Consider the following 11761-nt stretch of genomic DNA (forward strand, 5'->3'; position numbering starts at 1 on the left):
AGATATCTTCTTCGCGCACTCTTAGTTGGTGGTAACCGGATCGCAGATCGATCTTCGAGTAGTAACTCGATCCTTGAAGCTGGTCAAACAAATCATCTATTCGGGGTAAAGGATAACGGTTCTTGACCGTCACCTTTTTCAACTCCCGGTAGTCGATGCACATTCGGAAAGTCCCGTCTTTCTTTCGGACAAACAAGACAAGGGCTCCCCACGGCGATGAGCTAGGTCGGATAAAACCCTTATCCAACAAATCTTGCAACTGAGTAGATAGTTCCTGAAGCTCCGCCGGTGCGAGCCGATACGGGGCTCGTGCTATGGGTGCTGCACCGGGTGTCAACTCGATTTGGAATTCGACTTGACGAATAGGAGGGAGTCCAGGAAAATCCTCCGGGAAAACTTCCGGAAAGTCTTGCACAACCGGTATATCTTCAATTCGTTTCTCCTCCGCGGGTTTCTCAACGATCTGCGCCAAAATTGCCGGATGACCCTTTCGTAGATACTTCTGCGCCTTCATAAGGGTAATGATGCTGGTGGTCATGCCGCTCATCTCACCTCGGACCGAAATGATCTCGCCGGAAGGGGTAGTAACGTGAACTATCTTGTCGTGACATATAATCTCCGCTCGGTTCTCGGATAACCAGTCCATGCCGACAACGACATCGAAACTACTAAGCGTAAAAGGAATAAGGTCGATAACAAAGACATGACCTGACAGTTTTAACTTACATCCCGCAAGTACATGAGTCGTTACTATAGTCTTACCGTCAGCTAATTCAACAGGAAACTTAGCATCTAACGGAGTTGGAGTTAAGTCTAAGAGTTGACTAAAGGCTTTCGACACAAAACTCCTATCAGCTCCAGTGTCAAACAATACAGAAGCAAAACAATCGTTTACAGGGAACTTACCAGTCACCACGTGCGGATCATTGCGGGCTTGACCCGACCCAATCACAAAAGCTCTTCCCTTGCCATTGCTTCCACCATTACTGCCACTTCCATTACCCCCATTGTTGTCGTTCTGTTTCAGCTTGGGACAATCCTTTCTGAAGTGACCTTCCTGCCCGCATTCGTAACATCCCTTCGTCGTCATAGGTGGTTTAGGAGCACCCTTTGCCGCAAGGTCTACTCTACATACCTTCGCCTGGTGACCCATCTTTCCGCATCTTTGACACTTGACACGGTCACACGGGCCAACATGATGATAGTTGCAACTATTGCACTTCGGATTTTTCCCAGCATATCCGCTCGAACCCTGCCCGCTACCGTTGTTATTGTTGTTGTGACTTTGATTGTTAAAGCTCCGAGTGAATTCGGGCTTACGGTAGTGTTGTTGCGGTGGGATGTTCGAGGATGAGGATCTGGTGTTGTCAAACTTCCTCTTTCCGCTGCTCGGGTTGCTGTTGCTGTTGTTGTCATTACTCGGGTTGTCACGGGCCTTAGTGGTTGAACCCCTAGGTGGTAACGCACCTTGGGTCACAGCCTGATCCGTCAGTTTGTGAGCTAAACGGATCGCTTGTTGAATCGTGGCTTGTTTGGAAGACGTCACCATGCCCTGAATCTGCGGTGCTAACCCTTCAATGTACATTTCAATCCTCTTACTCGGCGGATCCACCATCCGCGGACACATCACAGCCAACTCGTGAGAACGAGTAGTGTAGGCTTCAATTTCTGAGCCCACCATCTTCAACGACCAAAATTCTGACTCTAACTTCGAAATCTCTTCTCTCGGACAGTACTCCTCTCACATCATGTTCTTGAACTCCTCCCAGTTCATCGCGTTAGCCAGTTCCAATCCAAGAATTTGCACATCTGCACATCGTCTGGGGACACCTCTGAGTGTGCCTCTGGCTCAGCCGGTTCTTCCTCCGGTTCTCCTTCGGGTTCCTCCTCGGGATCTTCCTCGGGATCCTCCTCAGGCTCCTCTTCGGGATCTTCTTCAGGTTCCTCTTCAGGCTCTGCCTCAGGTTCGGCTGCGTTCTGAGCAAGTTGCATTTGTAAGACATCGCAACGCTCTCGAGCTATCTCGGTTCGGGTCCTTGCTACTTGGAGTTGCTCTTTCAAGTCTATCATCTCGGCTTGCATCTTCATCATAATCTTCATCTGTTGATCACTAGCCTCTTGCATTTCCTCCATTGCCGCTGCCATGCGGGCAATCTCCTCCTTAGTCTCGGTTCCGTCTTTTAACAGTCCGGAAACGTTCGCTCTCGTATAGCGCATGTAACCCACATCACGCTCCAAACATGAAACAACAGCTGCGAGAACTCGCTATACAGGTTCGGTTATGGGTGGTAGGGTGTTGGGATAAGCAGAGTGGTTCGGGTGAGGTAACGGGGGAACTTGTTCGCGATAGACCATACGTCTGATCATGTTAGGGTACCAATCCCAGCTAACGTCATTTTCGTATATGCCTCCGGATAGGCGGTACCTCTTCGGTGCAGGAGTTTCGAGTTCCGGGACTACACGGGGTGGCGATGAGGTAGGTAACTGCGGTTCCTTCCCGTGAGCATGCGTCATCGAATCGGATGATGATGAAGGTGGCGTCGACATTCCTACAGGTAAGCCGTGTATGCGCGCGCGTATGAGTGAAAGAGGTAAAGAGATAAGATTACAAGACTACACAAACCTATGCAGTGCGTATCATTATAACTAATGGGTCGTCGCGGTTATAGTCTAGTATGCATGCAGCTTTTAGTTCGCTATAACCAATGGCTCTGATACCAATCTGTCACACCCTCAAAATCCACTAACGGAGTTTTACCGTCAGAGGGTGTGAACTAACAGGATCGGAATCATCAGTTATAATCAAACCATAAAAACGTTTAAATAAAAATAAGTGCGGAAGCGTAAAACCATAGAAACAATGTTACGTCAAGCAGGACGATTTAAAACCAATGATAACAGTTAAAAGTAAGTTTGCATAGTTAAAAGTTTTTCAAGCAATGCATGTTCCTAAACCGCGCGCCCGCCTCGGCTACCTGAGAATAACATACTAAAAGTGTCAACACAAGGTTGGTGAGTTCACAAGTTATATAAAAATAAATCGTTTAGCGTTTGCGTTCAGCGTTTTGCGTTACAGCGTTACAGCGTTTTGCGTTACAGCGTTTTGCGTTACCAGATAGTGTTATGTCAATTATATATCGATAGGTAGCTAGTCTATACAACAAGTATTACTAAGTGTTCGACACCGAAGCTGACTCGTTTATTAAGTGCCTTGTCACCAGGTCCTCCAGACCATGGTACGTGTTAGCCAAAATTACACCCGCTCGACCCCCAGTCGAGTTTAGCGTTGGGTGGGGTTTGTCAAATCCAGTAGTACTACTCAACAGTGACTCGCTATTCCAAATATTAACCGGTTCGATGGGTAGGACTTCAATTGTTTCGTTGCCACTTAGCCTTTACAAGTGATATATAATTTATAACAAAATCTTAAATGCGTTGTGGAGTATGTTATCTCCCCCAAGTGAAAAGCGTTTGAAAACAGTTTAAAGAGGGGAAAGTGAAACTCACTGTTTGCGAAGAATTTCCCAAATTAAATCACCAAGATGCGCGTCACCGAAAAACTCTCTCTAGCGTTCTAAAACAATAAAGAGATTTTTCTAAGTGTCGGAATATTATCGAGTCTCTAGACCCGGCACATAATACCTATGCACATAACATGTTTCGTGTTTCGTTTGTGAATCGTGTGTGACTTTAACCAGCGTATTTGTGACACATTACATGTGTAAGCAATCATATACGTGTCATATATTCATAAAGTACCTCACTATCAATTATTCCCCGTAAGGGCATTTTGGTCAACAAATAACAATTAACTAGCCATTATTCCCCATGAGGGCAAATTTGGTCAAATCATGGCAATCAATTAGCAATTATTCCCCGCAAGGGTATTTTGGTCAAAACATAACAATTATCTAGCAAGTATCATGTTTCATGCATTTTTACACAACTCAGCAGCTAGTTTCACCGAGACAGAAATCCTACTAGAAGGATTGTACTATATCACCGATCATAGCATTTCAATTAATTTACCAAAAATCATCACAGAAGCACATATGTCTTAGGTTTCCAGAACATATTTAATTATATTTTTATTCCACATATTTTCTCAAAATCATCAAATCATTACAGCAAACTCATAACAGTCAAATTCATGCGCAACAGAATATTATTTGCAATTTCTGTTAAACGAAAAATCCAATAAATGCAAGACCACTTGGCTTAGGTTCCTAACTCAATAAGTCAACTTCCAGAAGTGGAACCAACACAATTGGTCTCGTAGTTCATGAGATATAACATTTACAACACAACCTAACAGCAGGTCTAACAGCTCAGCTTTGCACAACGTTTTTGTAAAATCATAAAAGTTAACTTCTACTTGTCCAAAAATTATAAGTTTATACTTTATAGAAACTAGACTCAACCTAGTTTACTGTAGTACCAATAATCTCAACCAATTTTCACGTTTACACTTCGTTAAAGTCACTTAAACATCATATACACATTCTGTCCAGAAACTGTTTGCATCCAAACTCAATATATTAACAACCTATGAACTATCATGCATTCATAGAACACTCTAGACTCCATAAACACCATCCATGCACATCAATTACCCATTACATACATGATTAGGGTTTTTGTTTGAACTCAAACCATAGACACAACAATTAACATGCAACAACATTCAATCTAGTTATCAAATCATTATCCAATCAACAACAAATCATATTAACTATAAACACATGAAATCGGTCAAGCTAGGGTTTTCAATTAACCCATTAAACATCAAAATCAAGTAACAAGGATGTAAAGGATGATCACTTATACCTTCCTAGCACCTAGTTCTTCAATCAAAAGCTTGAATTGAGGGTTGTAGGTGTGTGTATAGTGGACGGCAGCCAAGGAGCAAGGGGAGGGGGTTTGCGATCGGAAGTAGGAAGAAAGAATAATAATAGTTAGGGTTAATTGTTAAGGATATATTTATAGAAAACTATGTTACACTTTGGCCCCTCCACTTCCAAGTATTACTTTTTCCTAGCTTAAACTAACTTAGTTCTTGTTTCTTGTCTAGCATTACATACAATATAAGCAAGTAACACATATGTTAACACTTAATTATCACATAATTATTATGTTGACGTTTTTCGTTTATTCATCAACCGTTTGCGTCAACTCGTTTGCGTTTCGGTGCAAATCCCGAAAGACTACACATGTAGTAAGTGTTAAGCGTCATTTAAACCCTAGTTTAAATGTAATGAAGTGTGCGTCATAGATTTAGTGATCTTAAGTTTGAATTGACGGAGTTGAGTTAAGAGTTAACGGAGTTAACCTGAAATTGACGATTGTCACACCTCGCCTGACTAGAAATTTTACAGGGGTTAGATAAATAGAAAATTTTGAAATGGTGTTTTTTACCGCCAGTAATTCCTTTTCATTATTGTGGTAATTCTTTTCAACTGGTTTAAAACTTCTAGAGGTATATTTACAAATTTCCTATCTGTTAGCTATTTTTGCCTTTAAGACCCCTCCCCAAAAATCATTTGAGGCATCGGTCTCAATTATAAGGGTGTCTTCTTGGAAAGCTTTTTAAGTTTTTCTTTATTATTCTAATATAGTCTGTATCGGATTCCTCCAATTCCATACGTAATCCTTTTTTAATTTTACTTGTAGCTGCTTTCTGAGCTCTGCAAGCTTTGGAATGTAGCTTTTGGCATAAGTTACAACACCAAGAAATCTTTGTAGATATTTTTTTATCTTCTAAAGTGTCTGGAAATTTATGTAAATTTAAATTTTCCAAAATTTGTTTTTGTTGGAAATGAGTACCTTGATCTATTTCAAGACCTAAAAAATGTATCTTTGTTTTAAAAAGTGTAAGTCCCGAATCTGGATCACTACAACTATGATATCAACCAATCAAATATAGGTGTGGAATCCCTATACCCGATGAATCAAGAACACGGATTGACACAAACACTTGACACGATCAATGCTTCAAAACACACTTATTATATTATACGTCGGGTGCGTAAGCACAACAATTACAACCTCGTCTCGTAAGCACGTAGACGGACGAACAAAACAACTAAACGAACAACCCTTTAACCCTATACAATATACGATATATATATATATAGGGAACCAACTACATAAGCCCAAACCTAAACCAAAGCCCACCGAGATCCCAAAGGGATATCGGTTTACATAGCAGCCCGTTACACCTACCTAGACTAAGTACAAACCAGCTTAATTTAGGCCCAATAATCTCACCCTTGGTTTGTAGCTTGGTCTTCAATCATGCTCCATGTAGTCAATATCAGCATCTTTCAACGCACCAGCCCAAAAATTGCATTTGATAATAAACGCTACCATACTCGTGTATTCCTTAGCAGTTACCTCAAAAAGTGTCTCAGCTATTATCTGGAATGTGCTGAGAGTCTTAATATCTTTTTCACCAAACTTCAGCAGATCTCTTGGATCAACAAATCTGTATTGCCCCTTGCCCTTCTGTATACAACAACAGTGGCAGTTGCACTATCGTAAATCCAGAACCGCATGTTGTCCAATGTACCGTCTGTAATCGCGTTAGGTACATGAATATGAGTAGCCTTATTTGTAGCAGGCCACATAACATTTACCATTGTTTTTCCTGTCTTTGGATCTATGACCCCCTTAGCTTTCTTTAAGAACGATTCAGTAGTTGGCATTGTTGGAAAGCCTCGATCAACCTGATTTCTCAAAAACTTCCAGAAATTCGTAGCATGTTTATCATTCGACGGGTTGTGCAACAGAGAGTTTATCATATCACTGAGATCCACATTAGTCCAAGGACCAAAATCTTTCATCTTCTTGTAAAGATCAGTGGTTCCCAACTTCCTCTTTACCCACCACATATTTTTCTCAGCATCAAAACCCCACGATACAACTCCCGATCTATCACCATATTTATCTGAGAAGCCCTTTTGAAGAGTTACGATGAACCTGTCTGGATGGTCTGATGATTCCACATTTTGATTTGAGTTTTTCATCACCAGCAGCTTTCTCTGAACTCTATCTGACTTTTCTTTGGTGATTGGTGGTGCAGACATATACTGTTTCAAGGTCTCAGACTCATAAATGTTGTTAGCTAGGTGAATAGGAGAGCTCTTACCTTGATCAACATTGGGCGTTTGAGAGGCCACATCATCATTGCCTTTAAATTCATCCCCAAACTTTTGAAATAGTTTTTGTTGGAGGTCAAGATACATGGCCGTTAATCCTCCCATGCCAGAATGTAACTCTTTAATCTTGGAATCCTTTTGAGAGTTGCTTGCTTCCAGTTCTTGAATACGGACATCCTTGACTACTGAATCATGCTCGAGTTCAGAGACTCAATGTTGTAGCGCGTGAATATCAACAGGAGCATCTTCAAGAACAACTCCCTTACCTTTATTCTGAAAATAAGTTTCTTGCATGGCAAGAATTTGTGCAATCTTGTCTAACGCGCCAGAACTTGACTGACCTTGATCAGCTGGGCTAGATGAGCCTGAGGGGATATCTGTGGATGGTATATCTGCCTTATCGATGTGTGGAATATCTGTCTCGAAATCAAAATTACTAGCAAAGTCATCAAACATCTGATCTTGAAATAAAGACTCTGTAGTGGATGCACCTTTGTCAACTTGAGTCTCTGGAGCATGGGACTCAGATTGAGGAATTTGTTGTTGTGGGCTGATGGTTGTTTTTGGTGTTGGTGTTGTATTTGTTGTTTCAGTTTCACTGACCTTCCTGCTAGATCTCGGGTCTTTCTTTCTTCGTTTACAAGAGATGAGATCAGCGGCTGGCTCTTCAAATAGATCTTCTTGAATGTTTTCAGCAACTATTTGAGGAGGTTACAGAGCAGTTGACTGAAACAATGCTTTGGCAGCTTTAAAATCACTCAATTTCTCAGCATTCGAAGCGGTGTCCGTCTCACGGTGTTCTGTCTCGTTATTTTCATCATCAGAAATCTCAAAAGCTGCAGCACGTGGTTAAGCTGGTGCTACATGCTCATCAGCAACCTGAGCAATAACTGGCTCAGCTTCTGTTTCAGCTAAATGTCCAATTTTCACCAGAGCATTAAGGCCCTGATATACAATCTTTGATCCTTTCCTGGACTGTTTCATTAACCCAAAGGTGGTTGGGTCCCATTGACTTCATATCTAAGGTGTCAACGGTTTTGACGAGATCGGTGTAATAAAAATCGAAGATCATCTGCAAGAATCTTGGATACATAAGGAACATCTCTTTCTTCTTCCCTTTCATATTGCTCATCATTTCATTGAAAACGAACTTGGAATAGTTGTAATTCCAATCCATGATCAGAGCAACGATAGCGGACATCTAAGTATGGCTAATCTCGCCTGATCCTCCCTTTCTCCCCAACACACAAGTAAAGAACGTGTGTATTAAAAATCTCTAGTATGGGTGAAATAATTTCCTGATTTTCGGAGGATAAGTACCCTCGTAACCCATCCTGGTGAGGATCTCAGTAACAACTACAGTTGAATATTAAGTTGGGTAATCTGGTTGATCACCAAACAACAACACCTCTCTGATAATAGCTTTCGTGACAGTGACTGGCTTCTCTTGTACTTTGGAGTCTATTGACATAGCTCCATCTAGCCCTTGTTGATTGACTTTGGAATTTTTCCAAAAATCGGTGATCATCGTCTTGCATATGAAAGGGTTTTCTCGTAGTGTGTGAGAAATCCTGCAGCTGTTGAGGCCGATGATCATAGATTTGAATTCCTTGTGAGCCAGTGGTGGAACAAATAAGTGTCCAGCAATATTATGAGTATCCACAAATTTTAACAGAGCCTGATCTGTCATTTCTGCACCAAACGAACCAAGTTAGTGGAGATAAACTCATTAGTTGATGGGCTATAAGATTAATGATTTAGCCCAATAATCCATTAACTAGCCCATAGGAACAAAATAACAAAATTTCAGATAAATTAAGCCCAAACAGAGTTTTGTGATCAAATGGGAGATCTTGGTCAAAATACGAGTTCTCTGTCAATATTTTACCGAGAACAAGAGTTCTCGGTTGTAGTTTGAGTTTTCGGTCAACATTTAACCGAGAACATGAGTTCTTGGTCAAGGCAAGGGGTTCTCGGTCAACGAAAGTCAGCTGAGAACTCCTTGACAGCTGTGGACAGAGAACCCTTTGGGTTCCGTCTTGGAAAATGTGTCGTCTTCTCCAATTCACCGAGATCTCCATTAAATCTCCATAAAACCTGCAAGAAATCCAATAATCTCCGACTAACACTCTAAATGACCAATTTAGGTCTTTAATCATTTATCCTAATGATTCACGACCCCTCACAGTCCTTAAAATCTGGTTATTTAACTGTCAATGCGTTCGAGCCCAAGTTTCAAACACGGAAAAGATTAGCTTGAGCCTTTGCTCAATTACCTGTGAATCAACACACAATTAATAAGAACAACTCAAAGGGATTAGATTATGATGATTTGCAAGATGAGTTTTCGGCTGAAAGATGATTTGTGAGAGAGACAAGATAATTTTAATGAATGGGAAATAAAAAGAAGGCTGAGATGCATTTATATCTCAGCGCACATGGGCCGAGAACCCAAAATGGGCTCAAATCAGACGGACCGCCCAAAAACATGTTAGCCCAAATTATTTAAAAAAACCCACCCAGTTAAAGTAACGCGTTTCGAGGAGAGTAATTTCGAGATAAAACCAAACAAAACAAAATAAAGTAAATTAAAATAAAATGAAATTAACATGAAATTAAACTGAACTAACTAGAAGAGAAACAAACATTAACGTACAAAAGAACTCCCTTAAATTTTATAAGATTGGGATCAAATTTAAGTTTCTGTAAAAACGCCGCCCTTTTATGATAAAATCCGAACATGGAATCATATCGTTTAAGTGGCTGTCACTAGGATTCATGTTCAGCGTTATTATGACATAAAGAGACAGGTTGATAGCAGGTATAACATACTTAGCTTGATTTTCATTGTATCAGTGATATGATTTAGGTTCGGTTCGACATAAAGCTTAGATGGACATCACTCATGGACCTGTGATGCCTCCTATCTCTTCTCAAAACGTATTTGGCTTTCCCCAGATCACCCCAGTTTGACTTCAACCCCCTAGTGCTTGATCAAAAGATTTTATATATACAAACAAACAGGAACTTTAAGCTTTATGGTTGAACGTTGGACTTACAAGCCAGTGAACTGATAAGCCTTTCATTCGAGACATGACAGGACTTACTTGTATGCCCCCATCTCTGTAGTTCTAGTTTGACCCTCTAAGCTTTTAAAACAAAGATTTTAAAAGGATAAAATAAACTCTTTTTGTAGATTTTTTTTTGCAACTTAATAACGCAATAATTTTTTATTTTGGTGATCAAGACACTAACGGGCTCGTGTATGACTGGGTAATTTCTTTTCTTCCTATCCTTCGGAGAGATGTATATGAAGAAATGCACATTTCTTTAAAATGACTCTCCACAGTAAGTTTAGCAAATTTAGTTTATATCACTTCAACTTTTACGCATCATAGAAAGCTACCATACAAATCAATGACTGATCTAGAGCCTTTTAAGCTTAATAATAATAACTTCACCCGTTAGGCACACAAAAACAATTTATCTATAATTTTCCAAAGGCTGGATCAATTTTCATTTGAAAATATTTTAAAGCTTCTAAAAAGCTGCTAACTGAATAATAATATCATTTCCCAGGGAGTTACATAAAACACACGTGTTAAGAATTCAGTCACCCCCGTCACTTTTAAGCTCTCAGGTAAATGGCTATCATGTATGACGACAAGTGCTTAACCGGACCAAACATGTATGAAGATACATGTCCTTCCAGCTCAGAGTTACCGACATAGTTTTAAGTGAAAGAACACATAAATACAAAACACATCATAATCGCCCCGGGTGCTTTCAGTCTTTGGGTAAATGGCTATCCTGTGAAACTACAAGTAGAACACCGGACCAACCATATACAAGTATATGCCCTTCAAACTTGAGCAACCGACATAATTTTAAGCGAGAATGAATCTTGAAAAACATCTTTTAATAAAAGAAAACATTTTTTTAAAATAAAAGACAACGCACACACACTATTTTTGACTTTTTGATTATTCTCCCCTAAATTTGTGCAAATTAAACGAATATGTACAAATTTATTCACAAAAAGACTCAATCCTCGAAACGAAGAATTTTAAGAAAACTCACAAGCACATTAAATTTGGTTGTTCTGACCGGTTTTGTAAATAAGTCTGCCACATTGTTATCAGTGTGAACTTGTTCAAGGTGAATCAGTTTTCGATCGAAACAGTCACGAATAAAATGAATTTTAATATCGATGTGCTTGGTTTTAGAGTGCTGAACAGGATTTTTCACAATTGCAATGGCAGCATCATTATCACAAAAAATAGGAGTATCAAAAAATTCAAAACCGTAATCTAGCAGTTGGTTTTGCATCCAGATAACCTGAGAACAGTAAGCTGATGCGGCAACATACTCGCTTCGGCAGTTGAGGTGGACACCGTCTGTTGTTTCTTACACTGCCATGAAATTAGACGATCTCCTAAGAATTGACATCCGGCGGATGTGGATTTCCTGTCAATGTCATCTCCATCATAATTGCTATCAGCAAAAGCATAAAGATCAAATTCTGATTGTTTGGGATACCAAAGACCTAACTTCGGTTGTCCCTTCAGATATATAAAAATACGTTTAACAACAATTAAATGAGA

The sequence above is a fragment of the Bidens hawaiensis genome, unplaced genomic scaffold (genome assembly GCF_021521415.1).
Source record: "Bidens hawaiensis isolate Kalapana, Puna unplaced genomic scaffold, B.hawaiensis_p1.1 tig00000142_1, whole genome shotgun sequence".
In the NCBI taxonomy this organism is placed as follows: Eukaryota; Viridiplantae; Streptophyta; class Magnoliopsida; order Asterales; family Asteraceae; genus Bidens; species Bidens hawaiensis.